Source organism: Rattus norvegicus, chromosome 3, assembly GCF_036323735.1.
Source record: "Rattus norvegicus strain BN/NHsdMcwi chromosome 3, GRCr8, whole genome shotgun sequence".
Classification (NCBI taxonomy): domain Eukaryota; kingdom Metazoa; phylum Chordata; class Mammalia; order Rodentia; family Muridae; genus Rattus; species Rattus norvegicus.
Window position 1 is genome coordinate 81,783,264 of NC_086021.1, and position 24,786 is coordinate 81,808,049.

Below are 24,786 nucleotides of genomic sequence, written 5' to 3' on the forward strand. Positions count from 1 at the left end.
AGAGATTGAAGAATTGATGTTGGGGTAGGGTAGGTTACCATCAATCATTTAGTGCAGGGCAGAAACTTCCCTAGGAGTGTAATAAGCATGTACCAGGATCTGAAGGAATTCATCATGGATTTAAATCTAGCCCTTTAATAAGGCGCTGTGTCCTTATTAACTGAAACCAAATAGCAACATCCGGCAAGGGTAGAGGAGGCCATATGAATGGCTTATTAGAAGTGGAAATTAAAGTCCAGGAGTAATTATTTGGTCATAAATCTTTGTTTGCTTTGTGTGTGTGTGTAAAACATTTTCCACTGATTTTTCCTGCAAGTTAGTCCCTAGCAGGAACTTCCGCCAAAAAGTCATCAGTGTTCAGCAGCCAGATACGGTCTGATCTTAAGAAGTGACAAGTTGAATTTGCAAGGATAGGTAGCTATGATTAGAGAGTGATAATCACGGCTGATTCAGACGACGCTGTCATCCTTGCTGGGTCACAGCAAGCCTTCCCTATTTTACATGTCAAAACGGGTAAAAAATAAATGGCCCTGCTTTTCTGAGGTCAAGTCTGTACCGTTAGGCCTGTGTTTAAACTGTCCCAGGCTGTCCATGTCTTCCCCAAGTAGTGATCTCATAACACTGCTTTCCAAAGCCGAGCACTCTCAGAGCCGGTGTTCTTTGCCACGTCACCAGCTCCTCGTTCTCTGTTGCTACATTGTACATTGAAAATGAAGGAGGAGGGAAGCCATCTGCTCCAGTCAGCTTTGTGGAGGCTATAGCCACTGATGGTCCAGAACTCATTCTCATCCAACCCCAGGCAGTGTGATGTTGGGGGTCACCATCCCCCATATCCCAGGCTGTAGCTTTCTCAGCCAGGGACCTGGCTTCCAGGAACTGATGCTGATGATGTCGTTTTTTTTTTTTTTTTTTTTTTTTTGGTTCTTTTTTTTTCGGAGCTGGGGACCGAACCCAGGGCCTTGCGCTTCCTAGGTAAGCGCTCTACCACTGAGCTAAATCCCCAACCCCGATGATGTCGTTTTTTAATCCCTGGTTCATCTCTCTACTTAAAATGCAAAGATGTCCTGCAACCTCCTGTGTCCTAGTTCGTAGAGACATAGCTGTTACAGAATGATTTTATGATTTTGGCCTAAAGCAAAAGTTGAGTTAGAAATGAGTGTCATGGTATGCACAAAAATAAATTATGATTTTTTTTGAGATGTAAACGTTATTATCACAAGTAATTTTTATTCGTGGCAGAAAAAAATAAGATTAGATCTCAGTACAAGAAATAAAAATTTCTTTAAAAAAATCACTGTGCCACTGTCCAGAAATAAGATGAAATTTTGCATTAAATATATAGATCCCCCCTCAGGATTTTATATCCATTAAAACCATAGAAATGGAATCATGCTATGTCCCACATGCTACATTTCATAAATGGCTCCCTTTATTACAACAGTTCCTGTGTGGGCATTAAGTATTCATCATCACTTAAAATGGCTTGCTGGACACATCGATGATATCCTGCTATTTTCACCCATAGCTCCTTGCTGTAAAGAACATCTGGACATATGGTTGTGTGCTTGTTTGACTCTGTGTCCAAGATAACCTTCTATAGCATTACATACATTGAAAGCTTGTGAGATTTGTTACCTGGCTAGTCTCCCCAAAGTGTATTCTTGTCAATCTGGTGTGTGTGTGTGTGTGTGTGTGTGTGTGTGTGTGTGTGTGTGTGTGTGTGTATGTGCATGTGTGCATATATGTGGTGTGTGTGTGTGCGAGTGTGTGCAAGTGTGTGCGAGTGTGTGCGAGTGTGTGTTAGTGTGTGTGTATGTGCGTGTGTGTGTGTGTGTGTGTGTATGTGAGAGAGAGAGAGAGAGAGAGAGAGAGAGAGAGAGAGGAGAGTATATGAGTGCTTGTGTATGTGTTGTTTGTTTGTTTGAGATAGAGTCTGTCATTCTGTAATCCAGATCAGCCTGAGACTCATTTTGTAGCCCAGGCTAGTCTTGAACTCACAGCAGTTCCCGTCTTTATTAAAACACATCTTTCTGTATAGCGTTGATCATTTGTGTTTTGCAGTAAATCAGCCACTAAGTGTTCTTTTCATTTTTTTTTCTGTAGAGACATCCTTAATTCAGCTTGCAGTTCTGTGAGTGCACTCGACACATTAGAGTATGGTTTTCCTTTGTCTCCTTGCTTTGCCCCCTTCTGGATTTGACTTTTGATTGCAGTTCAGTCAGGTGTGAGGTTAATTTAGTGGGTGTGTGAGCAGTCTGCATTAGTGGGTCTTGGTACTTGGTACTAACAATTTAAATACTTCTAATCTAAAGAAATTATAGGAGGTAAAGGGCTGCATAGCAGATCCTCCCAGATCCTTCAGTTCACTGCCTTGCCCCCGGTAGACCTGTTCTTAAATCACCCAAGAAAAGAGCAGTAGCCGGCTTTCACCAGCACAGCCCCTGAACTGCAGCTGGTTGGTTTTTTAAAGTGTTTTTTTAAAACTATTTCATCAACTCACCTATTGTTATTCATCCTCAAATGTAATATCTTTGGTTCTTGGGGCCTTGGCAATCTGACAGTTTTATGGTTATGCAAATGTTATTAAGCTTCTCGGGATGGTGATGGATGTTCTTCCGGCTGGTGGCTGCCAGTATAGGCACGTCACCTTCAGCTGTCACAGGGCTGGCTGGTGTGACCTTCATCTCAGGCTGTTGGAAAACACACTTGCCATGCATCCCAGGACACTTTGGAGTGGTTGCCTGGGCAACCTCCATTGCCTCTAATCAGGTGCCCCAAGGATAACCTGGGTCCCAGAGGGAACACCACATCTGAGGAGACAACTCTGTCCGCAGCACTGCAGCAGGAGCATTTCCGTGCATTTTAGGGTACTCTGCTAATGTTTGGGGGTGGGAGAGTGTGCCAGAATCTTAAGATGAATCAAGGAAGGAGGAAGGAGAGTGAGAGGAAGGGAGTTAATAGAACAGGAAAGAAAAAGAGGCAGGGAGATTGCGTTGAAGCAATGGGCAAACTCAAGATAATAAATAAAAGAATGTTCGTACCCAAGAAAACGTCGTGGTGCAATCGGAGTAGAGGCCAGAGTCATGCTTAGAAAGATTCTAGGTGATAAATACTCAGTGGTACGTGCCTGTGCTCCTAGCATGTGGGAGCTGAGACAGGTGGACTGTGGATTCTAGGGCTGCCTGTACAAAGACAGATCAAGGCCAGTCTGAAATACATAGAGACACCCTGTCTCAAAACAACAATAACCAAACAGCAGTGTGTGGAGCAGGAGGAAATGGGGTGAAACTTTCTGAAAACAAGCCAATAAAACACACTACACACCCCCAAATAAACAGACGTGTGTGTGTGTATGTGTGTGTATGTGTGTGTGTGTGTGTGTGTGTGTGTGTGTGTGTGTGTAGTTAAACTGTTTTGAGGAACCGACATTGTATTCTTTTTTCTGGAATCAGAATGGTATTATACAGAATCAAAGGACATAGTTTCCTTGTTATTTTCAAAAATTAAAATGATTTCAGACTTGAAACTGGCATGGAGTCAGCTGTGTGCGCACGTGTACAGAATTGTACCGGGAGGATGATGGTGGCAGGCAGCAGGCTTTGGTTCCTCTGAGCTCTGAGGGGAGAGGACCATTGTGTGGCTTTGGATGAAGGCTAATTTGGATTTTAAATATAATTCACCCTTGAATACCCAGAACTGCCCTGAAACCCGCTTTTTGAGCATCCTAAGCTGATTATAGGAGGAATGCAGATGTTGTTGTAATTGATATTTGAACTCTGAGCCCTTGCTCAAGTATAGGTACTTAGTAAATGTCAGACAGCGGTGACATTGCCAGACTTCAGGACCTCACAATCATTTACATATTTTCTAGGGATCAGATTTGTAGTTCTGTGGTCTGTTGGGTATGGGATAGCATTCCTAAAGGGTTATAGGAGAGACGTTGAACAGATGCTTTAAAGAGGATGAGGGATTGCTTTAGGATGGCTTTGCACTCTGGAGCAGCCAGCAGGAGTGGAAGGACCATTACCTTCCCCTGGACCAGAAGAAGCAAAAAAGGAAGCTGTGTCTCTGGGGCTCAGCGAAGACTCTGGCCATAGAACGGTAAATGCAGCCAGACCTGTGGCAGAGTCCAGGGGTTGGGGTAGAGTTAGTAGGTCAGTAGGTTAGTAGGTCAACATCTCTGCTCTTCGTTTTCCTCTTGGTTCCTTCAGCGAGCCAAGGTCTTCTGGACCCTAAGGGGTAAGAGGTGCTCCCATGCAGAGGACAGCTTCCTGAACCCCAAAGGAGAACAGACGATGGGAATGAGTGTGTGGGGTAACGGAAGTGAAAAGGAGGAATAATAGGAACATGTGCTTAGTATCCTTGCATTCTCGAAGGATCTCCTTGCACTTTGGGGGCATAAGCATTTGGAAGAGAAGTTGTTTATGTAGAGATGTTTTTGTAACCCCTGGCAGCAGAATGTCAACACTGGGCGGTCTGGTCTTCCGACTTTCCTAGTTGATTACTCTCTTTTTGTGGGGTGTTCCACTGAGTCTAGTATGCATTCCACAGTTAATGTGGGGAGAGTGGGAATTCATGCTTTAAGACTTTTTAACATTAGGAATTGCCGTCTGTTTGAACTATCTCACCAGCACCTAGCCAGGTACCCAGCAACAATAAATACTAATGGCTTGAATAGATGTTGGAAGAACTGTGTGCTCACCTCTTCCATGACCAATTCGGTGCTGTCAGTGCATCTTCATAAAGAAAGAGGCAGCTGTCTTTCCAACGCTGGGCCTATTGCATTGTGACACCTCAGTGAAAGGCAGGGAAGGAGCAGGGTTCTGTTTCTTTATGGCTCAAGCTCTGGCTCCATCATGGTGACAGTAGAGACATGTTGGGTCCATTGGTAGCAATAGACTAACCCGTGTTTTGCGTCTCCTCTGAGCTAAGGTGTGTAACTGGCTCCTGTAATAAGGATGGGGCTAGCGCTCTTACAGCGATGGAGAGTCGACTGAAACTGGGTCAGGACTGAGGTCAGTAGGACTGATCATATGCAGTAGAGGATTCAGAGAATTCAAATTCATGAAATAGGGATGCATACATTACCCAAGGTGGCGAGGACATATAACCTATCCCTCAGAATGGATCAGAGCAAACCAGAGTCACCAAGATCAGCCCCTGGTTACTGTCTTTAAAGCACAGAAGGCCGCGTGTGTGGCATTGTATAGGGGTTAGACCTTAGCCCTGGGTGTAAATTACTCAAGGACCAGTGTAACTAGGGCTCAGAGATGACTCAGCTGGGAGAAGCTGTCTGCTGTTGCCAGGGACCTAGGTTTGGTTGCCAGCACACATATGGCGGCTCACGATCATCTGTCCTAGCGGATGCCTGTTCTTTGCCTCTGAACGTGGAGCACAAACTTAAATGCAGATAAATGCTCAGCTATATAAGATAATAAGATAATAAAAACAATAAATATTTTAAAGACACGTGTAAGTCTCCCAGACCTAGTCTGTAGAGCTAGTAAAAGTTAATGTTTTAGTGTAATAAATACTAAGACATTGATATTACACTTTTATATGGTTATATAGTTTGGTCTTTCTCAGCAACTTACAGAAACAATCTTATGTATGAATCAATCTCTCTCTCTCTCTCTCTCTATGTGTGTGTGTGTGTGTGTGTGTGTGTGTACATGTGCACTAGGCATGCGTTTGGTTTCATTCCTTACACACTAACTACTTTATCTTTCTGAGGGTCTACAAACCCCAAAGATTCCCCCCGTATGCGCCTCCCCAGCACTGGGATGACAAGCAGAGTTGTCTTAGGGTTGTATTGCCGTGGAGAGACACCATGACCAAGGCAAGTCTTGTAAGGGATAACATTTAACTGGGGCTGGCTGACAGTTTCAGAAGTTCAGTCCATTATCATCATAGCAGGAAGCATGGCAGTGTCCAGGCAGACATAGTGCTGGGGAGTTCTGCATCTTGATCTGACTACAGCAAGGAGGGACTGTCTTCCAGGCAGTGGGAGGAGGGTCCTTTCTACACTGGGTGAAGCCTAAGCATAGGACCTAACAGCCTGCCTACACAGTGACACACTTCCCCCAACAAGGCCACACCTATTCCAACAAGGGCACACTTCCTAACAGTGCCGTTTCCCATGGACCAAGCTTATTCAAACCATGACAGTAGACAACCACGCCCAGCTCTTTAACTTGATCACCAGAAAGCCAACTCAAGTTCTCAAGCTTACGTGGAAAGTCCTTTACTGACTGAACTTTCTCCTCAGCCTCTGGGCCAGCCTTTTAACAGACTACTGTAATTGACTAGTACCTGCCAAGGTCCATTTCAGTAGTCTCCACCGTCTGCTTTGCAGTTAGAGCCTTAGTGCATATCTGGGTACGCGTCTACCCACAGTGGAACATAAACAGTTCTTTCCCAACATTTTCACTGCCTCCAGCATCCTTTCTTAATCTCTCTGAATCTAATAAGCAATTTTATTTGTTTGTGACAGAGTCATGCTGGAGCTGGGGGCTGGCTTTTATCCTCAGAGCTGTCTTCTTGCATTTATTTAAATCTTCATATCATTGACATTCATCTTTGCTCTTGGTGCTCTTAAACCACGCCCATGTTTGCTTGTCTGTTTTCACTTAAAAAATTAAATGAGGTAAAGCAACATCTTTTTTTCATGTCACAGACAAAATAATAGTGCATGTTTCTTCTGCTAGAAGAATCCCCAGGCATTCTCTTATACAGTTCACATCTTTTACTGTTGGCTTAATCTGGAATCTAGTCTAAGATATCTCAATGTCATATAGAGATAAATGACTTTAAAATCAATGCATCAGTAATTTATCATGCTTCCAGATGAGTTCCTTGACTTGAGAGAAATATGTTGGGAAATAACTTATCGGAGAGCAGAGAGCTCCATGACTAAGCAGAGGAGAAAGCTTGTGATTTTCCAAGCGCTTCTATTTGAGTTTTAGCATTGGCCTTACTTGCTATGTGACACCAGACACATTACTGTAGAGCCTTTGTTTCCTCATCTATAAAGTTGAATGATGGTACTTATAAGGTAATTACCGTCGTTAAGCCAGTAGCAATTTTATTCTAGGTAACAAATAATTATTAGTTAGAATTGTTATTTACTTTTAGAGGAGGAAACTGAGTCACTGTGTTCCTTTCCATCAGGGTTTCAACATCACATGCATCTTTTTTCTCCACTGCCTTTAGATCACATTATGTGCTGTCTTTATGTGTGTTTGCATACAATATGTGTGTGTGTGTGTGTGTGTGTGTGTGTGTGTAGATCCTTATTTGTACATGTGAACATAAGGTCAGAGGTCAGCACAGAGTGTCTTCCTCAGTTGCTCTCTGCCATATATCTTGAGACAGGGAGCTCAGTGATTTACCCAGACTCATTGGCCAGTAAGGTCCCAGGATCTTTCTGTGTCTGCACACGCACCCCATCCCCCGCCCAATGCTAGCATTTTAGACATATGCTGCTAGAGCCAGTTTATTACATTGGTACTAGGGATTGAACTTAGGTCCTAATGCTTGCCTGGCAAGTACTTTATCCACTGAGCCATCTCCCCATCCTGCATGTTGTTCTGTATAACCAGAACATCAAAGTTGCCCCTCAGCCCAGAGCCGAATTCTGAATTAACAGCTCTCAGTTTGTCTTCGAGAGGCAATGCTTAACGGTACCTCTTTCGATTCTGCATTGCAGGGATAGAGGGTGAGGGCAGAGCTGTTCCTGGACGCAGAGGTTCTCATCCAGGTCTCATAAACTTCTCCAGAAGGACTCAGAGTACCTTCCCTGTCAGATAACCTACACGTGTAAACGGCATTGCTTTAGTTACTCATGGAAAAGGTTTTCCACATGGACAGTCCCGTCGTGCACTGCCAGGAATGTATTAATTTTCACAGTACTGACGAACCTAAGGTATTATTTCCCCCCTTTTATAATTATGTTTTCAAAACAGCTGATTTCAGCAACGTGTTTGATATTCCAAGCACAGAAATGGGGAGAAGTGAAAAAAGAAAACCAACTACATCCTTGAAGTGGCTTCAGACATGAGATGCACGGTAGAAGTGTGGTGACTTCTGGCTTCTGGTGATGATTTCCAGTTCCTGTGGGATGACCTGGCTCTCTTGAAACTTCAAGGGCTGTGCACCGGGTTTCCCGAGCCTTTTTGCATCAGAGCTGCCTCCTCTGGATTAGCTGGGGCCTCCCTTTCTGCTGAGCGTGGGCTCCTTTATCTCTGGCCGTATGTCTTCAGTGTTGATTCATTTATAATTACTGGAATCATGTGGACCTTATTACTTTAGTTAGCTGCGGCAATCTTTAGTCAGATTAAATACCTCATCAGAAGCCAGTGCCCTTGGCCTCTCTTTTATCTTCAGGGCATTCTGGAGGACCCTTATTGTCCAGGAATGGTGGACTTTGGTATTATAAGAAACCTGGCCACGAGCAAGCAATCTAATCTCTCTCTTGTTTGCATTGCTAATAACTGTACTTAACTGGTGGGTTGCTAGGAGTGTTAAGCTGGGCCACTTAGGCAATGAGCGTAGCATGCTAACTGGAGCATGGAGGTTCTTTCTTTCTCTCTCTTTTTTAGCATACCGACAATCATCATTAGTCTTTTTATTCACAGCAGCACAATTCTAGAGACTGAAAACACTCTTGCAGGCACATTTCATGTACTGACATAGCCATAGTTCTCGTATGGTGGCTTTTCTTCTGTTCTTAAAACAGCAGGGCAATTTACTTTATTCATTTTTTAATAGTGCTGATCATACAGCTCCAAAGACTGAATGTTCTCTCGGTATATTAGTAGGAAAAATAGAAGTATATTCATAATATTTCTTGAAGTTCATTATTGTATATGCCTGAAGTCATATCATTTATTTGAATGTTCTATTGTATGTGTGGTAATAGTACTTTGGGAACGGAAGCCATACAGCAATGATGACAGCTTTTGCTCTTGCACCTGAAGAGGAAGCTGCAGAGAATCCCAATTTGGGTTACCCTTCCTAACGGTTCCATAGCCTGCGAACTGCTAGCCTTGGTTAGGTCAGACTGGCGCCATCTGCCAGTGTGTTTATTACCAGTGTGTATGGCTAAGAACATTTGTTTTCAGATAATTACAGGTTTGTAAGAAGTTACCCAAAAGTGCACACAAGGTCATGCCTATCCTTCACTTACCTTCTTCCAAAGGTAATAGAATAACAGTAGCATAATAAAAATAAAATAAGATAAATATCAGGAAATTGATGCTGACATTATCTGCTAAACTATTCGCATGAGGAAATATTTCTCCTGGTCAGTAAATCATTTTTATTTTCTTTAAGAGACATTTTAAAATGTCATCATCATTATTATTACTATTAATACATTAGAATATGTGTGTGTGAGTGTCTGTGTGTGATGTGTGTGCATGTGTTTGCGCATGTGTGTATTAAGTGTCCTCTCTTAGGAGCCATCTACCTAGACTTTTTTTTCCTTTTTTTCTTTATTAACTTAAGTATTTCTTATTTACATTTTGAATGTTATTCCCTTTCCTGGTTTCTGGGCCAACATCCCCCTAACCCCTTTCCTTCCCCTTCTCTACGGGTGTTCCCCTCCCTATCCTCCCCCCATTACTGCCCTCCCCCCAACAATCACATTCACTGGGGGTTCAGTCTTGGCAGGACCAAGGGCTTCCCCTTCCACTGGTGCTCTTACTAGGATATTCATTTCTACCTCTGAGGTTAGAGTCCAGGGTCAGTCCATGTATAGTCTTTGGGTAGTGACTTAGTCCCTGGAAGCTCTGGTTGCTTGGCATTGTTGTTCATAAGGGGTCTCAAGCCCCTTCAAGCTCTTCCAGTCCTTTCTCTGATTCCTTCAACGGGGGTCCCGTTCTCAGTTCAGTGGTTTGCTGCTGACATTCACCTATGTATTTGCTGTATTCTGGCTGTGTCTCTCAGGAGAGATCTACATCCAGTTCCTGTCAGCCTGCACTTCTTTGTTTCATCCATCTTGTCTAATTGGGTGGCTGTATATGTATGGGCCACATGTAGGGCAGGCTCTGAATGGGTGTTCCTTCAGCCTCTGTTCTAAACTTAGCCTCCCTATTCCTTGCCAAGGGTATTCTTGTTCCCCCTTTAAAGAAGGAGTGAAGCATTCGCATTTTGGTCATCCCTTTTGAGTTTCATGTGTTCTGTGCATCTACTACCTAGACTTTTGAGACTGGTTCTCTCACTGGGACTGGGGCTTGTCAGTCAGGTTAGGCTGGCCACTAGCCAGGGACCCACCTGTTTGCACCTCCCAGGTTCTGGGGTTTCAAGCGCATACTGCCACAGTGGGCTTTTTTATGTGTGTGTTGTGCTTGAACACAGGTCTTCATGCCTGGGCTGAAAGCCGTTGACCAGCTGAACTCCCTCCCCTCCCCACTTTTCGTCAGGTTTGGTTTTCATCTTCTGTGTTCTTTTTTTTTATTATTATTAACTTGAGTATTTCTTATATACATTTCGAGTGTTATTCCCTTTCCCGGTTTCTGGGCAAACATCCCTCTCCCCCTCCTCCCTCCCCTTTCTTATTGGTGTTCCCCTCCCCATCCTCCCCCCATTGCCGTCCTCCCCCCAACAATCTAGTTCACTGGGGGTTCAGTCTTAGCAGGACCCAGGGCTTCCCCTTCCACTGGTGCTCTTACTAGGATATTCATTGCTACCTATGAGGTCAGAGTCCAGGGTCAGTCCATGTATAGTCTTTGGGTAGGGGCTTAGTCCCTGGAAGCTCTGGTTGCTTGGCATTGTTGTTCATAAGGGGTCTCGAGCCCCTTCAAGCTCTTCAAGTTCTTTCTCTGATTCCTTCAACAGGGGACCTATTCTCAGTTCAGTGGTTTGCTGCTGGCATTCGCCTCTGTATTTGCTGTATTCTGGCTGTGTCTCTCAGGAGAGATCTACATCCGGCTCCTGTCGGTCTGCACTTCTTTGCTTCATCTTGTCTAATTGGGTGGCTGTATATGTATGGGCCACATGTGGGGCAGGCTCTGAATGGGAGTTCCTTCAGTCTCTGTTTTAATCTTTGCCTCTCTATTCCCTGCCAAGGGTATTCTTGTTCCCCTTCTAAGGAAGGAGTGAAGCATTCACATTTTGATCATCCGTCTTGAGTTTCATTTGTTCTAGGCATCTAGAGTAATTCAAGCATTTGGGCTAATAGCCACTTATCAATGAGTACATACCATGTGTGTTTTTCTGTGATTGGGTTACCTCACTCAGGATGATATTTTCCAGTTCCAACCATTTGCCTACGAATTTCATAAAGTCATTGTTTTTGATAGCTGAGTAATAATTCCATTGTGTAGATGTACCACATTTTCTGTATCCATTCCTCTGTTGAAGGGCATCTGGGTTCTTTCCAGCTTCTGGCTATTATAAATAAGGCTGCTATGAACATAGTGGAGCACGTGTCTTTTTTATATGTTGGGGCATCTTTTGGGTATATGCCCAAGAGAGGTATGGCTGGATCCTCAGGCAGTTCATTGTCCAATTTTCTGAGGAACCTCCAGACTGATTTCCGGAATGGTTGTACCAGTCTGCAATCCCACCAACAATGGAGGAGTGTTCCTCTTTCTCCACATCCTCGCCAGCATCTGCTGTCACCTGAGTTTTTGATCTTAGCCATTCTCACTGGTGTGAGGTGAAATCTCAGGGTTGTTTTGATTTGCATTTCCCTTATGACTAAAGATGTTGAACATTTCTTTAGGTGTTTCTCAGCCCTTCGTCATTCCTCAGCTGTGAATTCTTTGTTTAGCTCTGAACCCCATTTTAATAGGGTTATTTGTCTCCCTGCGGTCTAACTTCTTGAGTTCTTTGTATATTTTGGATATAAGGCCTCTATCTGTTGTAGGATTGGTAAAGATCTTTTCCCAATCTGTTGGTTGCCGTTTTGTCCTAACCACAGTGTCCTTTGCCTTACAGAAGCTTTGCAGTTTTATGAGATCCCATTTGTCGATTCTTGATCTTAGAGCATAAGCCATTGGTGTTTTGTTCAGGAAATTTTCTCCAGTGCCCATGTGTTCGAGATGCTTCCCCACTTTTTCTTCTATTAGTTTGAGTGTATCAGGTTTGATGTGGAGGTCCTTGATCCACTTGGACTTAAGCTTTGTACAGGGTGATAAGCATGGATCGATCTGCATTCTTCTACATGTTGACCTCCAGTTGAACCAGCACCATTTGCTGAAAACGCTATCTTTTTTCCATTTGATGGTTTTGGCTCCTTTGTCAAAAATCAAGTGCCCATAGGTGTGTGGGATCTTCTGTGTTCTGAACAACAGGATCGGGTTCTATCCGGTCCATGTTTCTAATCGCTGAAGTCCTTTACAAAATCACAACTTCTTTCCCAGTGGTAGGGCGCACTACAGCAGGTCTTGTGCCAATAAAGTAAATGTCTGACTTCCGTGTTGATCGTGAATGATTGAGCAGAGTGAGTGTTACTTAAAGGCGTGTGTGTCTAGATTGGATTGGTCAGTAGGGCTGAGATGGCTAGCAAGTTAAGCGGGTTCGAAGAACAATGGCTGCGGGTATCATGATGACAGATGCTCCGTGCCAGTCTGTTGTGACACAGTTTGGCACTTGTTGCTCCTTTAGTGAGGAGGCCTTGGGTTCTGTGCGTGTATTTGGCCCTGTTGACACAGATAATGCTTAGGTGGGTACTGTCTTCACTAACACTGGTGTGTGCTGTGTGACGACACACCAGGATCCTTTATAAGCGGAGTGTGACTGACTGGCTTGCCTGAAAAGAGACTTGATGAATAGAGTCTCCCAAGACCCATGCTTGTGCAGAGCATTATGGTGCCATCCAGCATGGCTGAGTCTTCCCTGTATGATGCTTCTATGGCCAATCAGAGGCCTGACTTTGTAGTAAATGATGATTCGGAACAACTTATCGTTTAAGGTTCCACATCCAAGAGTGAGCATGTAGGACCTGAGCTCACCTTCACTTTCCTTTGACCCAGCCTGGCCCTGCCCTGACTGATTTCTTCTGGTCTCGGGCTCGTGCACTACCTTGGACTCCAAGTTAATTAATTCGGTGGAAGGTATCCGTCATCTCTCTTGTTCTTTGCTGAGTCATCAGGTCCGTGCTGACCTTGAGAGAATCCAGAGTTACCCTTGTTTTCTACTGCAGGACTAAATGACCCCTTTTCCCGAAGGTAGTCCCGACACTGAGTTGACTGCCCCAGCTGAGACCTCTCCGCAGTCAATCTTTGTATGCCCCTTTAATGATTGCACTTCCTCAGGGGCTGTTCCAAGGGGCTTCCTCTTCTAGGACCCTAACCCGTCCTACCCATCCACAAATGCACATCTTTTTAATTTTCCCTCTGTGTAATTCACTGATATGATCAAGGTCATTAGGTAAGAATTCTTGCCATCTTCTTTGTTAAAATCCCCACTTCTCAACATTCTTACTGTTCCTGCTTCAGTTCCTCTGGTTTCGAGCAACTTGACAAGGATTTCTCTTTGTCTCAGTGTCCATCCCCTGTTTGTGCTGTCAATCATGCATAGCCCCTCCCTCTGGGAGATGCTGATTTACAACTTACTCCTCTTTGTTTCTTGAAACTGCCACTCTGTGCCCTCTCACCACAAGAAAATGGTCCCATCTTTCTGACCCTCTGAGGAAGAGCTTTTCGTTGTTGCCGCTGATGCTGTGAGTGGACAGCTCAGTGTTGAAGGACCGTGGTGCCCACAGCAGGATGGTCAGCTAATAGCACCTGGAGTTGGGGTAACCTGAATGCCACCAAATGGCATTGCCAATGCCCACTGAGGGCCCAAGTCAGCCTGTTAAGACCCAGTGCAAACCACGTTTGCCCCTGTCCCTTCATTGCCACCTTCCGTGCAATCCCACTGTCACCCTGTCCCGAGAGATCCCCTCACACTCTTCATCTGTTTACTGCTCCAGTCACCCAGTTGTGACTTAGCTGTGTCTTGACAAAGCTTCTTATTAAAACATGCTGGCAGAAGACAGAAGTGACTGGGTAGCCAAATGTACTGAGTGGCTGTTCTCAGTTCCTTCATTTGGGGTAATATCTGATACGGTGACCTCATTTTATGGTGCCCATCATATGTAGTCTCCTGAGTCATCTTCCATTTCCTTGGCTATATTCCTTAGGACTGTTCTCACCAATAGATTTCATTTGCTCTACCCTGTGCACGCCCTGTGCAGCCCCCTCCACCCCCACGCAGCCACTCCCCACCCCATGCAGTCTCCCTCCTACATGCAACCTATTCTGTGCAGCCCTCCACCGCCCTGCATGCCCTCCTCCTGTGTAGCTCCCGTCCCCCATGCAGCCCCACCCTGCTCAGGCCCTCAGCTCTCTTCCTCTGTCTCCTTCTGCTCGCATATGTCATAAGCTCTGGGCAGATTCTGCCCCTGAACTGAACGTCAGGCTCACACCTTTTTGCCGTTGGATATGTCCAGTCGGTCGCTTACAGGTCGCTTGGACAATGCTTTGTAGAAGGGCTTGCCTCTCCGCTGTCACTAACTCCCAATAATGGGACCCCACAGTATTTTATAAACTCAGTGATTCTTTAAGCATGTTTGGCTGGTTACCCATCAGTAAGAAGGGCATACGTCTAACATGCGAGATTTGTTAATGAACAAGAACATCATAAAACATATAGTAGAAAATGAAAGAATATTAATTTAATGTTTAAACATTTAGGCCCTGCCCATCGGTGCACACCTATATTCTTGGCTGCTTTGGAGGATGAGGCACACGGATCACAAGTTTACGGCCAACACAGGCAATGGTTTAATTTCAAGTTCAACTTAGGCAACTAAGGGAGAGTCTGTCTCGAAACACAAAAGCGGTCTTGGATATATCCCAGTCGTAAAGTACTTGCTTGCCATATTCAAGGTCTTGGCTTCCATTCACCATTGAGAGAGAGAAGGGGGGGGGGGCGCCAGTTGCTTTAAACGCATGCGTGCGCGCGTACCTTCTTTCCGTGTGATGCACAGGAGCAAGCCAGGCCTTGTGTTTTGTAGGCAGGCCTTCTCCCCATGAGCCGCCATCCCATTTCCTATCGGCAGCCACTTTATGCCCATCAATTCTTAAAAGCCAGACGTAATACTTAGTTAGGACATTTACTTTGGTTCTTGACTGGATTGTCTAGGTTAAAGCAGTTAACCTTAGAGTTAAATGAAATAAGCATATTTTGGGCTATTCTCATAAAATCATGATGTTCAGACAGAATGATGGTGGTTAGGGGTTGTGGGGCTGAGAGGATACATTATTATAACCTAAGAAGGGGAGGGTTTCAGTCTGCAAAGATGATCGACAATAGTGATGGTTGTAGGAGTAAATGTGCTAATTAATACCCCTCACTTACGCAGTTTGGACCATATGCCGTGATGCTTTGGTGTATTACTACAGTTATAGTTTACTATGGTTAAAGGACACCAAGTAGAAATGCTTCCTCGACCTTCCGAACATGAGGGCACACACCTTTAATTCTAGCCCTTTGAGAGGCAGAGGCAGCTGGGTCTCTGAGTTTGAGAACAGCCTGGTCTACAAAGTAAGTTCCAGGACATCCAGGGCTATGCAGAAAAAAAAAACCTGTCTCTAAAAACAAACAAACAAGTAATTTAAAAAGAAACATAATTCTAAAATAATTTAAAAAGAATATTTTAAAATAATTGAAATTAAAATTAAATTTAAATTAAAAATAATTTTAAAAGAAAGAAATAATTTAAAAAGGAAGCACCCACCTAATTACTTAATAAAAGTAGTAAATATTGCTATTATTATTATTTGTCTATCAATATCATTACTCATTTTTTCCCGTGGATCTCTCTGTGCTTGCAAATCTGGCTCAGTAATTGGTCATTTTACACATTGTGTGCTATGTTTCTTATACTCAATAAGTGATCAGAAAATTGTTTATTTAAATAAATGTTCTAATGAGAGTAGATTTTTGAGCCCTTAAAAAACACATTTGGGGAGTCAACTGCGTGAAAACATGCATGACTTAATCTCAGTATTTGGGAGGCAGATGCAAGCAGATCTCTGAGTTCAAGACCAGCCTGGTCTACAAAGTGAGTTCCAGGACAGTCAGGGCTGCCCAGAGAAACCTTATCCAAAAACAAAACAAAACAAAACAAACAAAATAACCAAAAACTCATGTGTGACAGGAATAAATATTTAATTCATTTTCACTGATATTTAGGGTATACTGATATTCCTCATGTTTATGGTGAAAAGGTATTCGCATGACAAACATATGTACTGGCTAATTAAAACATTGTACTTTGTGTCTTAAAAATGCTTGTAGCTGTATTAAGTTTAAATTGATTGCCTTGGACAAAGTGGGCATAAGAGTAATTAAAAGGTGTGTGTTAGTGGAACCTCCAGGCCACTCCAGCCAGAGAAGCAGGTAAGCTAACTGTAGATTTTCATCCCTTTCCAGGATCCTCAAATTCAATCCCCCAGTCTTATCCTCAGGTCTTTAGCAGAACACCTGATGAAGCCTACCCCCACCACATACTTCTACAGTGGACCACATAGACCTTCCCCTCCAAACTTACTTCCCACAACTCATTGCTTTATCCCAGCCCTCAATTCCAGCAGGCCTCTCTGGCCAGTGAAGCAATTGGGCTAACTGTAGAATTTCCCTCTCCCTCAGTTTCTCCATATACACCCCCCACCAGCCCAGTCTCATCCTCAGCTCTGTAGTAGACTCCTTGCAGCCTCTTCTATTCTCTGCCATGGTGCTGCTGAAACACCTTGCATTCTTCCTTCCTATGGATTCCTCCCCATTCATTAGACCCCACCACACCTCCATTCCTAAATGTCAGCTCCCAATACCTAGAAAAACATTTTACTTGGAGACCTCAATGGTCACACTTAACAGGATCCCAGAAGAATTTATTACCAGGCAACACATAGCCACTACACTCTCCAAAGAACCAGAGAAGGCAACATAAACCAGGGAACAAAATGACGCCCCATTAAAGACAAGATAAGATAATAGCATCCAGAAGAACAGTCTTCCCAAACAGATGCCTAATACCAGTGTAAAAACACAATAACAACCACGACAATATGTCTCCATTAGAGCCCAATGACACTACCACACAAGGCCCTGAGTATTGCAGCATAACTGAAGCATGAGAAAAAGACCATAAATAGCCTTTGTGAATATGATAGAGGTTCCTAAAGAGGACATAAATAAATCCCTTAAAGAAATATATGTAAATATAAACATGGAAGGAAATGAATAAAACAGTTCAATACTGAAAGTAGAAATAGAAGCAAGAAAGAAATCTTAAAATAAGGGCAATCCGGAAATGTAAAATTTAGGAACTTGAGCAGGAACCTCAAAGGCAAACCTCACCAACACTATATAAGAGGCGGAAGAGAGAATCTCAGGCATTGGAGACACAATAGAAAAAATAGATACCTTGGTTAAGGAAATGTTAAATAAAAAAAAAAAAAGCAACCATGCAATCTCCAATACTATGATAAGACCAAGTCTAAAAATAATAGGAACAGATGAAGAAAAAGAAATTCAGCTCAAAGGCACAGAAGACATTTTCAACAAAATGCTAGAAGAAAATTTCCCCAACCTAAAGTAGATGATAATCGTGGTATAAGAAGCCAGAGCATGACAAATACAGAGGTAAATGCTAGTAGCCAATTACTGAACTGAGAATGGGGTCCCCATTGGAGGAGTTAGAGAAAGGATTGAAGGAGCTGAAGAGGCTTGCAACCCCATAAGGACAACTACCAACTAACCAGAGCTCCCAGGGACTAAACCACCATCCAAAGAGTATGCATAGACAGACCCATGGCTCCAGCTGCATATGTAGCAGAGGATGGCCTTCTTGGGCACCAATGGGAGAAGAAGCCCTTGGTCCTGCTAGGGCTGGACCCTCCAGTGTAGGGGAATGTCAGGGACGAGGCGGGAAGGGGGAGTTGGTTGGGTGGGGGAACACTCTCATAGAAGCGGGGGAGGGAGGGGGATGGGATAGGGGGTTTATGAATGGGAAACCAGGAAAGGGGATAACATTGGAAATGTAAATAAAAAATATCCAATAAAAAAAAACATTCAGAACCACCAAATAGACTGAACCAGAAAAGAAACTCCCCTTGGCACATAATAATCAAAACAAAAATCATACAAAACAAAGAATATTTTTAAAAACTGCAAGGAAAAAAGACTAAGTAACATATAAAGGCACACCTATTTGGCTTCTCAATGGAGACTCTACAAGCTAGAAAGGCCTGGATAGATGTTCTTCAGACCCTTAGAGATCAGAGATGCTGACACAGACTATTATACCCAGCAAAACTTTCAATCGCCATAGATGATTGAAATAAAACATTTCAAGATAAAATCAAATTTAAGCATTATCTATCTACAAATATAGAAAGTGACAGAAGAAAAACTTCAACCTAAGGAGGTTAACCACACCCAAGAAAACACAGGAAATAAATAAACCAGCAAAGCAAAAAAGGAGAAGCATGCACATGCATAGCACTACAACAACAAAGCTCATTGATACCTCAACATCAGTGGTCTCAATTTCTCAATAAAAAGACACAGACTAACAGTATGGATGTAAAAACAGGATCCCTACTTCTGCTGGATCCAAGAAACATACTGTAACATTCAAGGACAGACACCACCTAAAGATAAGAGATGGAAAAATATTATTTCAAGGACAAAGACCTAAGTAGCAAGCAGATGTAGCTATTAAATGTAATCATTTAATATCATACACAAGTGGACTTCAAACCAAGACTAATCAGACAAGAGAGGGAAGGACATTACCTGTTTATCAAAGGAAAAAGTCACCAAGAAGACATTGCAATTATTAATATTCATGCCGCAAGCACAAGGGCACCCAAGTTCATGACAGAAACACTAGTACAGCTAAAATCCCATATTGATCTCACACAGTGATAGTGAATGACTTCAAGTACCTCACTCTCACTAATAGACAGGACATCCTGACAAAAACCAAGCAGAGATATGCTGCAGCTAAGTGGCCTTATAAACCAGATATACCCAACCACCAAAGAGAATTTGTGAATTTCTCAGCACCCCATGGAACTTTCTCTGAAATTGAGCACATACTTGGAACAAAGCAAGTCTCAAGAGATGTAAGAAAATTGTAATAACACCCTGCATCCTATCTGACCACCAGGGATTAAAGCTGGATATTAGCAACAATGGAAAGCTTACAAGCTCATAGAAAGTGAAAATTCAATTTATGGGTCAAGATGGAAACTAATAAACAAATTTAAGACGTTCTGAAATTGAAAGAAAATGAGTACACAATACACCCAATCTTATGGAGCACATGAAGGGGGTTCTAAGAGGCAAGATCATAGCACTAAATGCCTACAAAAAAATGGAGATATCAAATACTAGTAACTTAACTGTACACCTGAAAACAAAAAAAGAAATCATACCCAGAAGAAATAGACAGCAAGAAATAATCAAATTCAGGGCTGAAATGAGTAAAACAGAAACATACAAACAACAACAACAACAACAACAACAACAATAAAACACAAATTATCTATAAAACAAAGAGCTGATTCTTTGCGAAAATCAATAAGATTGACAAACTCTTATCCAAATTAATTAAAGGGAGAGATAAGTTCCAAGTTAATAAAACTAGAAATGAAAAGGGGGACATAACAACAGACACTAAGGAAATATATTAAGATATATTTTAAACTGCAATATGTTAAACATAAATATAACTAAATATTTAATAAAAATAAAACAATTTTAATATATAATAAATATAAATTATATTTAAGTTATAATTTAAATAAATAAAAGGAAATATAAGTATTAAAATATAATATAAAAATAAAAAGGACATATAAGGATTTATAAGGATATGCTTTAAAAACCTGTATGCCACCAAATTGGAAAATCTAAAAGCTATGGATACATTTCTCAATACATACATACCACGTATTAAAGTTAAGTTGAGATCATATCATATAAGCCATTTAAACAGACCTGTAACACCCAATGAAATAAAAGCAGTGATTAAAATTCTCCTCTCACTCCCTCAAAAAATTCCAGGACCACATGGTTTTATCACAAAAATGTACCAGGCTTTCAAAGAAGAGTTCATGCCAATATTCCTCATTATTTTATAAAATAGAAACAGAAAGAACACTGCCCAGTTTTATGAGGCTACAGGAACCCTGATACCCAAATCAAGACCTAACAAAGAGAATTACAGGCCAATTTCTTGCATGAACATAAGATGCAACAATTTCTTCAAAACAAAACAAAAAAAGCTTACAAGCCAAATCCAAGAGCACAAGATCAAGTAGGCTCATCCTAGAGATGAAGGGCTGGTTCAACATAGATAAATCAATAAATGTATAGAAACAAATTGAAAGGAAAACACACACACACACACACACACACACACACACACACACACACACACACACACATTCATCTCACAAAAGGCCTTTGAGAAAATCTAACACCCCTTCATGATAAGAGTCCTGGAGAGATGAAAGACACAGCACAATAAAGGCAGTTTACAGCAAGCCCATAGCCAACCTCAACTTAAATGAAAGAGACTCAAAACAACTCCACTAAAGTCGGGAGCAAGACAAGGTTGTCCCCTCTCTCCATACCTATTCAATATAGTACTTGAAGTCTTAGAAAAATAAGACAACTAAAGGAGATTGAGGTGTACAAATTGGATAGGAAGAAGTCAAGGTCTCTTTATTTGCAGATGATATGACAGTGTACATAAGTGACTATGGATGGCAGGAGGGGATTTCTATAGCTGACAAACACCTCCAGTAAAGTAACTGGATACAAAAAATAGAAGCCCTCCTGTATACAAATGACAAATGAGGAAGAAATCAATAGCTTCACAATAATATAAAATGTCTTGTGGTAACTCTAACCAAGAAAGTTTCAGACTTGTATGATAAAAGTTTTTTGAAAGGACAAGTTTTTAGATTCATGTGTATAGGCAAAACCAAAGATAGGTTTTAAAAGTTCACAAATAATAAAAAGAACTGCAGGGGGTATTGATAACCCAGACTTCAAACTATACTACCGAGCTACAGTAATAAGAACAGCATGGTATCAGCCCCAAAACAGGCATGTCAATCAATGGAATAGAACTGAAGACCCAGACATAAATCCACACACCTATAAACACCTTATAAAGAAGCCAGAAATACACACTGGGGAAAAATTATCTTCAACAAATGGTGCTGGCCATCTTGGATGGCTGCATGTAGAAGAATGCAAATAGATTCATACTTATCACCCTGTCCCAAACTCAACTCCAAATGGATGGAGGACCTCAGCATAAGGCTAGATGCCTTGAATTTGTTAAAAGAGAACAGCGGAAGTAGGTTTGACCTCTTTGGCACAGGAAAGGACTTTCTGGACAGAACATTGTTAGCACAGGCACAAAGCTCACAGATTGACAGTGAGACCCCATGAAAATGAAAAGCTTCTGCACAGCAAAGGACACCATCGTTTGCCAAAGGGACAACCTTCAGAGTGGAAGAAGAGTTTCACCTACTCCACATCTGATAGACAAAATGCAAAATATATAAAGAACTCAAAAACAAAACAAAACAAAACAAAACAAAACAAAACAAAAAACCCCAATCCACTTAAAAATGGGTTACAGATCTAAACAGAGAATTCTCAAAAGATGAAAGTCATATGGCTGAGAAACACTTAAAGAAATGCTCAGCATCCTTAGAAATCACAGAAATGGAAATCAAAACTACCTTGAGATTTCATCTTAACCGTGGTCAGAATGGCCAAGATCAATAACACAAGTGAGAGTTCATGCTGGTGAGGATGTGGAGTAAGGGGAACACTTCTCCATGGCTGGTGGGAGTGTCAGCTTGTACAGACACTGTGGAAATCAGTGTGGTAGTTCCTCAGGAGGATGGGAATCCATCTACCTCAAGGTTCAGCTCTACCACTCTTGGGTATATATACCTAAAGGACAACGTTCTACCACAGAGACGGTTGCTCAACCACATTCATTGTTGCTCCATCTTTTTTTTTTTTTTTTTTTTTTTGGCTGAGGACTGAACAACCCAGGGCCTTGCTAGGCAAGCACTCTACCACTGAGCTAAATTCCCAACCCCGTGTTCTATTTTTAATAGCCAGATATTGGAAACAGCCTAGATGTCCCTCAACAGAAGAACCGATACACAATAGAGAGTTACTCAAAAAATGAAATCATGATGTTCACGGGCAAATGGATGGAACTCAAAAGAAATCATCCTGAGTGAGGTATCCCAGGCCCAAAAAGACAAATATGGTATGTATTCACTTACTATGTGTTTATATTAGCTGTAAAGTCAATGGTCATCAAGCTATATTCCATAGAGCCATAGAGGTTAAGTATCGTGTAAGGGAGCAGGGGCAACAGAGGGATTGCCCTAGGAAAGGGAAGTGGAATAGGTAATTATAGGTGGATGTGGGGCGGGGTGGGGGTGAGGCAGGAACTGGAATGGGAGGGTCAAATCAGAGATGAAAGGGAGAGGAGACAAAAAGGGGTAAAATGGGGAGAGTTAAATTTATGGGCCATTCGAGGGATAATATGGAAATCTAATACAGTAGAAGCCTCCTAAAATATATATGAACATATATGAATATATAGGAACATATATAAAGGTGACCTAAATGATATGGACAAATAATGTGGGAGGCAGACCCCCAACTGGGCATCTCTTGTCACCAAATGAAGCTTCCAATACCAGGATTGGGTTACATTTAATTGAATTGTTGACTGAAGGGGTCCCATGGGAATCCCCACATGACCCAGGCTTTTGCCAAGGCTGTAGTTTGCTCTGTACAAACTGACAGCAAGACCCCATTGCTGCAGACAGCACCTACACCCCTCACTGAGCAGAAGCACAGCTGGTGCCTACATAAAGCTTTCAGCCTTGTGCTCCAGAGTTTTATGTCAGCTTGACATAGCTAGAGTTATCTGAAAGGCGAGAACTTCAATGATAATGCCTCCATAAGACCTCTCTGTAGGGCATATTCTTAATTAATGATTGATAGACAAGGGCCCAGCCCATTGTGGGCAGTGCCACTCTGAGTTGGTGATCCTGGGTTCTATAAAAAAGCAGGCTGAACAACCCATGGGGCATAAACCAGTAAGCAACACCCCTCCATGGCCTCTGCATCACCTCCCATCTTCAGGTTCTGGCCTAGTTTGAGTTCCTGTCCCAACTTCCTTCAGGGTTGGGCTACCATGTGGAAACATAATCCAAATAAACCCTTTCCTCCCCATGTTATTTTGGTCATGTTGTTTCATCGTAGCAATAGAAATGCTTACCAAGACAAGTTGGTACCCGGATAGTGGGATATTGTGACAAACCTGACCATGTTGTTTTGGGGAGGATTACGAAAGGACTTTGGAACTTCGGGCTAGAAAAGTCGCTAAGTGTTGAGAGCTCAGTGAGCTATTCTGTAGGAGCTTGGAAGATGATCTCAAGAGAGCAGTGCAGAAGATGGAGGTCTGTCTTGTGAGGTTTCAAAAGGAAGCAAAGTCTACCTAACGTTCTGTGTGACTAATCTGTGCTGTCTGGTCAGCTGGAGCTAAAGAATCAGCCCTGATTAAGAAGGCCAGTACCACTGAAGTGGAAACCTTGTGTTACCGAGACAATTGATTCTGGTTAGCTGGGGGTAGGAAATTCATGGTGATTAAGAAGAGAGCAGCATCATTGAAAGCTTCCGAGAAGTGTTTCCAAAGAATTAGCATAGATGCTATGTTCCATGCTTGGCCAAGGTTGTACCTTGAACTGGCAGCCAAACTTGGAAGTCTTAAGAGTCACTCAGGTAGGACTGGTTTTGAAGGCATGACGGAGACATGGAGAGCAGCTGAGTCTTGGCCACTGGTGAAGGTGCAGCCTCAGTAGCTATGGGAAGGCCCAGAAATGAAGGGCTCACGCAGAGACGTTGAAGCTTGAGTGTAGGAGAAACCATTGATGATGTGCAGCCCAGCTGCAGTACAATCCCCAGCAAGATGGAGATTCCGGGACCATGGGACGACCACCAAGAACAGCCGCTCTGGAGTGGATCCTGCCTCAGGTTAGAAGACAAGCTGTGTGTGCCGCAGCGGGTGGAGCTGGAGAAGTGACCCAGGCCCTGTGGAGGATTCCAGAAGAGCATGAGTGACTCCCAGACAGTTGGACGTTGCTTCCTTCTGAGTGTGACTGTGCCTTTCCTCTTGAAGTAAGGAAGTCTTTCATTTATTTTACAGAAGCCCGCAGTTGAGAGACTGAACTTTAAAAGAGATTTTTGGGTTTTAAGGAGGGTGAATTTCTAAAGAGATTTTTCAAGTGTTTGACTTTGTAAAGAGTGTGGGAAATTTTTGAGTTTGTAAAATATTTTATACAGTAGTGTTACTAATGCATGATTTGGGGGGACGAACACGAGAGGAGATGTTGCGGTTTAACAGTGAGGTGTTTGCGTGCCAGGCTATCAAGGGGTCAGGTGTGTTGGATAGTTGACTAACACAAGCCCGAGTTATCCGAAAGAGCGAACCTGAGTTGAGGAAATACCCTCTATAAGATGTATGGAAGGCGTTTTCTTAATTAGTGATTGATGGGGGGAGGGTCCAGCCCACTGTGGGTGGAGCCATCCCAGGGCTGGTGGTCGTGGGTTTGATGAGAAAGCAGGCTGAGCAAGTCTTGTGGAGCAAGCCAGTAAGCAGCACCCCTCCATGGCCTCAGCATCAGCTTCTGCCTCCAGGATCCTGCCCTGTGGGAGTTCCTGCTCTCA

General features: G+C 42.7%; 1 protein-coding gene across 18 annotated transcripts in view; it reads left to right on the forward strand.

Moving 5' to 3' along the window:
- Positions 1–24,786, forward strand: part of Osbpl6 (oxysterol binding protein-like 6) — a 197,167-nt gene that overhangs the window by 32,244 nt on the left and 140,137 nt on the right. The window lies entirely within an intron of this gene.